The sequence below is a fragment of the Elephas maximus genome, chromosome 1 (genome assembly GCF_024166365.1).
Source record: "Elephas maximus indicus isolate mEleMax1 chromosome 1, mEleMax1 primary haplotype, whole genome shotgun sequence".
NCBI classification, from domain to species: Eukaryota; Metazoa; Chordata; class Mammalia; order Proboscidea; family Elephantidae; genus Elephas; species Elephas maximus.
The window spans coordinates 171492417-171498416 of NC_064819.1; the positions used below are offsets into that span (position 1 = coordinate 171492417).

A 6000-nucleotide genomic window follows, 5' to 3' on the forward strand; every position below is an offset into this window, starting at 1 on the left:
TCTTTAAACGAAAACATTTGCCCCATCTTTACACTTGTTGCTATTCTCATCGATCAGTACAAAATGGTACAGGTGCTGTATCATGGGATCAAATCCAGCTTCTACCTATCAACTGGGTTCACTTATTTCAGTAAATCAAGTAAAAATGCTGAAACAATGTCCCCATCAATAAAAAGGAATAATATGAAAGCCCATGCAGGCCTGTTGGGAGGCCCGGGGAAACCTGCAAATATGTATTCAAATGTAAAAAATTTAAAAGCTTGGCTTAGTTTTGAAACACAACTAAAAGAGCTAAGAACACTTAGTAAAACAACACTTGGACACTAGAAGTTCCAACACAGATACAATCTTCTAATTTTCTAATAATTGAGAGCATTATTTAACTTTGACATACAAAGGATAGATAACACTTTTTCTTCTCTGTTTGAAAGTTTAATATCATTAAGATATTCTATAACATTTACAAAGCTTTACTGTACCCAGGGGGAGCCCTGGTAGTGCAGTGGTTAAGGGCTCACTGCAAACCAAAAGGTCAATGATTCGAACCCACCAGTGGCTTTGCTGAAGAAAGATGTAGCAGTCTGTTTCCATAAAGATTATAGCCTTGGAAACCCTGTGGGGCAGTTCTACTTTGTCCTGTGGGGTTGCTGTGACTCGACGGCAATGGGTTTGCTTTTTTGTTTTTGAGGGGTGCCTCAGAAAAAAGGCCTGGCGATCTACTTCCAAAAAAATCAGCCATTGAAAAGTTTACGGAGCACGGTTCTACTCTGACACATGTAGGGCCGCCATGTGTTGGAGTTGACTCAGTGGCAACTGTTTTTGTTGTTGTTGTTGTTGTTGTCTTTGCTATTTTTTATTGTAACCACCCATCAGAGCCTTCAGGCACCAGACAGCGCTGGTTTCAAATCATAAATGTTTCTTCTTTTTTCTAGACTCCATAGAAGCAGAAACTCTTGCATTCACTGTTAAATCTCCAATGCCAATCGCGATGTGTGGCACAGTAGATGTCCAATAAACATGTATTGACTGAATAAAGAAATAATTTACATCAGAGTAACTAAAAGTTATTGGCTCCTGCCTCAAGATAAACAGGCTGACTGGAGCAACTTACTTAGTTTGTTGAAGACACCTGTTTGGGGAGGAGCGAGCATTAAATGATCTAACTAACTAGTGTAAAACAATAAAATATGCAAACTGAAACACCAAATATACACAGCCTGACTAACAATAACCATAAAGGGCATCACGCTAGCCCACTGGACCCTCCAAAACCAAAGAATATAAATGCAAAGCACAAGAGGAACTAGCATGACTTTGAAGTCCCATCACCATATCCTCTTGGTATTCTTCAAGAAGCAAATCTACTGAGCTTCATAGGAAGATTCAAAGATTTTCATTCCAAAGGGGACCTTGTGAAACAAAAACGTATAAGACAGTAAAAGGATCTGGTCCACTGGGACATGTTCAAACGTTTTAAGGAAAGCTATTATTTCAAGCACATGTCAAGATGATGGGAGAGGGTGTAATGAATTACAGAATAACTGGTGTTTATGCCTGAGAGGTCCCTGGGCTGTTCTGTACCTCCTGGAAATTGTTTATGTGTACAAGTCCTGTGATCATGGGGCTATGATTAGCGGATGCTGACAGTGTGACAGCAGAGGAAGGCATGAATCACCGCTGCTCCATATAGGACAAAGCTGAGCAACATAACGCTGACTTAGAGATGGGCTTCTTTTTCCACATTCTAAGTTTTAGTGACTTGGTGCTAGAGGGCAGGGTGGGGAAAGTTGGGGAAGACAGATGAGAGATGAATATCACCATTTTGGAAAATTCCACTTCTTCCTATAACTCTCATCATTTGAGAAACAACAATTTCTTAATTTCTACCTGACAGCAATTCTTCCATCTTTTTTTTCCATATTGATCATCGATGTTTTATTGAGCTCCCCAAAGTACCCAGCACTGTATTTCTGAAATGGTTCTATCAACAGGAACACATTTATCTCACTCCATGCTTTCTCTGCATCAAGAACACAAGATAGCCCAATAACAACAAAATAAATAAAATTAAAAAAAAGAATCTCGGAATAATCTAGGTGGAAACAACATTGCTACGAGTTTAAGAGTGAATGGAGATACAGAAACAGACATACAGAGTGTGAACTACTCTTCATCTGTCATCCACACAGACAGGGCTTATATTAGATAAACTGGAAGAAAACAAAATGTTTGAAACCTGTGAATCTTATGTATGTGAAGCAAATGTAGAATAAATTCAGACAACATGAAACATTAAAAAAAAAAAAATACAAGATAGCAATACTACCAGTCAAGGGAGGATAAATAAAATTCAGTGATTTTCCCAAATTTCTAAGAATTATCTACCAATGAATTCACTGGATGGTTGAGTCATAGTAACTATGTCACAGCATTAGAGACATTTTGTCATCATCTGGAGATAAGAGGAAAAGGTAAACATTAAAAGGTCTTTCTTGAATACAGGTAGAGATATCCATCCTTGGCCAGGTCAATACTATATTGCTTGGTCAAGATACCCTACCTACCTATCTTTAGTCATAAAAACAGAAATATGAATTTCAATTGAAGCAACTAACTAGAGAAAAATGTGGTGATATATAAAACTGCCTGAATCTGTCACAAGACATCAGCTTGCTTCAAGTATGGCCATTGTTTGATTAAGAATTTGCAGCTCTGAATAACTCCAATTTGTCATGTCTGTCCCTTCGAATGAAGTATAGACATTCCATATCTTATTGTCCACTCAGGAGGAGTTCTTGAACAAAAGCAGATGCACTTATTGTTGTAGAAGTCAGCGGTGGATTTAGGAATGTAGCCTCCTCTTATTATCTCCCAGAGGGTCTTCTCATGTCTGAATCTGATAAATTGACCCAGGTTCACTCTGAGTTGACTTCGATTCATGGTGGCCTTGTGTGTGTCAGAGTAGAACTGTGCTCCATAGAGTTTTCAGTGGCTCATTCAGAAGTTGGTCTTTCTTCCAAGGCACCTCTAGGTAGACTTGAACCTCCAATCTTTTGGTTAATAGTTGAGTGTGTTAACTGTTTATACCACCCAGGAACTCCAATCTAGGCCTAACTAATGTGTAATAGGAGCCCTGGTGACACAGTCGTTAAGAGCTCAGGCTGCTAACCAAAAGGTCAGCGGTTTAAATCCACCAGCTGCTCCTTGGAAACCCTACAGGGCAGTTCTAGTCTGTCCTATAGGGTATTATGAGTCGGAATCGACTCGACGGCACACAACAACAAACAACAATGTGTAATAGACTGGGGAAGGCTAGCTAACTCAGGTAAAAAAAGGAAAAACACTCTCGGAATGACATAAAGTAGGACATTTGAAGAGAGTTTATATCATCTTCTGATGTCTTTCCAATGATTTCCTTAGAAAAAGTCTGCCCATGATCACTTACATAGGGGCAGGAAAAAACCCTGGGGTTAGATGAGGCCTTTCTTTATCCACAGCTGAAACTGATGAAGCCTGTTGGCAAAATCCCAAAGCACTTTGTTTCCTGTCTTCTCAAAGTCCTGACCTCCAGTATTTAAGGAACCAATAACATTTTCTCATTTCTTCAGTTATTTTTCTCATGCAACCCGTGGCAGCTGTCTGCCAGCTCAGCATTCAGACTAATTTGTTACAGAAAATGGGGTTAATGTGTGTTTACCCAGGTCTAAAGATTAGCATGAGGCCTGAATACACATTATATGCAGGCAAACAAGGCATACAGCACTTTTATCAGCTTGTGTGTTACAAAACTGGAACTGTAGGATTCAGAACATTTGATTTCTAGAAATGTCTCAGATTGGCACATGTGAACTTTTTTTTTTTTACAAAATTGTCTGACGAAATATTCTGATAATAAGTTATCTTTATAAAAACACTTCCTGAAAAAAATACCATTTCTGTATTAGCAACGTACAAGTACTTCTGGACAGCATATTTCTTCTACATTTGTAGTAAACTTGGAATTTATATATAGCTTAGCGATCTTGTATATTTATTTTGGGGCCTGAACACCTCCACCCAGAAAATGGGAAATAACAGAATGCATACATTTTGTTCATTTTTTCAAATATTAAAATTTTGCTGCAACTCAGCCTACATATACCATGTTACCCTCTGCCCCTGCTTAAAAAAAGTAGTTTTATTTGTTTGTTTACTATTCAGTCATTTATTATTTGTATTATGTACTCAAGCACAAGGGGAAAAACTGATACTTCACAGCTAAAATCCATTAGATCAACATACATTCACTTCCCTAAACACAAGTTTCCAGGAACTTTCTCAAAAGAAAGAACCAGAAAGCTTCCCAAGCCATAGGCAGCACAACAACCCCACGTCCTATTCGGGGTTTTGTAACACTTGTTCACAGGGAAAAATGTATTGAACTGTGACAACATTTTCTCAGGTTTAAAGCCTCCTAGAATATTGGCATTTGGGTCCAACTTAAGTATTTTGGTGTAGAATTGTATATTCCTGGCCAAATGCAACTACTTCCTGATTCTAAGAGGGGGAAAGGAGTACAACAGTACAGTAAAAAGGATCATAAGGCTTCTTGGATATCAAAGAGTGCTCATAAAACCACATTTGGATGAGTTAGTTAGGTATAAATGAATCAGAAACTTACGGCTTACGTTTCCCTGAATACACGCACCCATTTTTTAAAAAATGAACGAAGAAAAAAAAAATGTCCCTAACACAATACATTCGGTATATTGCTCACAATGTTTAAAAGAAAATAATTCCACACTTGCAGCAGCCATGAAAGAGAATTACCCAGGCCTGGTCGGAGAGTGTGGGCGTGGATCTCAGCTGTCCCCAGCTCAGCATGTCTACCTTTACACACTCAGCGCCTGTGAACAAAGCCAATTTAAGCACAAAAAAAAAAAAAAGTACTTTTTTCTACTTAAAATGATAAACATTTTCTTAATTGCTTAAGATTTTCTTTATAGAATAAAAGCTGACAGGCACCAACTACCTGAGTGAAATAATATATAATTCATTATTTTCTCTCTTAAACAACTTATTTATTCATCTTTCAATAAATATTTATTGAGTACCTACCATGTGTCAGGCACAGTTCTAGGCTTGAGGGATTCAGTAGTGAATATGACAAATGAGACACTACTTATTTATGGAGTCTACGGAAACAGGAAATGTTCTCTGTCACTTTAATGTTGTGAAGCAATTCTTTAGCTATCATCAAAAACTTGGATTTAGGCGTCTAGATGACTAACTTTGTGAACCTCCTGAACATCTGGGGAAGAGGGAGGAATAAAAAGTCCCAGAGGGCCCCAAGTAGATGTTATGATAGGCAAACTTCAAGCTTGCTTGAGTTAGCTTTCTAGCAAAGATGCTGTGAACAAAATAATGTAATTTGATCTGATTTTCAGAGAGAAATCGATGTTATAAAAGAAGCCATGGTCCTTTTAATCAGCAATAAATGATACAAGAGTACCCTACTGAACTTTAACAAAATATAAGTCCATTCAACAGGACAACCAATCAAAGAGCATTTTACTTCTTTCCAGTCCAGGAGAGGTGCTATGAAGAACTGGGGGAGAGATCATAGGGCCTAAGGAACAGCTTTAGTGTTGCCCAGCACTTAGACACCCTGGCCTACACATGCACCATGGAACGAGCAGCATGTTAACATGAGTCTCCATCTCCCAAAAATTGTCCATAGCTTTCACTCTAAACCACTCACTCCATCCCACCAACACTGCTCCTCATCACCTGTTCCAGCCTCTGACCTCCTAATTTTCCATCTCCCTCCTGGTGTGGCTCTCCCTGTGGCTACACAGCCTCCTCCCAAATAGGTGCCCCCATCCACCACCCTCAGCATTCTTCATCTCAGCCTCCCATAGTTTCCCTCACTTGTTATATTCTCAGTGCCTACCCCAAGGCTTGACTATAGTAAGTAATAGATTTTTGGATGGATAGATGAAACGAATGGGATGGATGGGA

The 6000-nt window shown here is 38.8% G+C and overlaps 1 long non-coding RNA gene across 2 annotated transcripts in view; it reads right to left on the bottom strand.

The window, feature by feature from the left end:
* The window catches only part of LOC126084052 (uncharacterized), a 74028-nt gene extending 68902 nt beyond the window's left edge, over positions 1–5126 (bottom strand). Inside the window, exon 1 of one of the 2 annotated variants that reach the window (XR_007518920.1) lies at positions 5098–5126. This is a non-coding gene — a long non-coding RNA (uncharacterized LOC126084052). Of the gene's footprint in view, positions 1–4809; positions 4830–5097 lie in introns of those variants that run through there. The other variant, XR_007518919.1, reaches the window with a different exon arrangement.
* Positions 5127–6000: the final 874 nt, after the last annotated feature.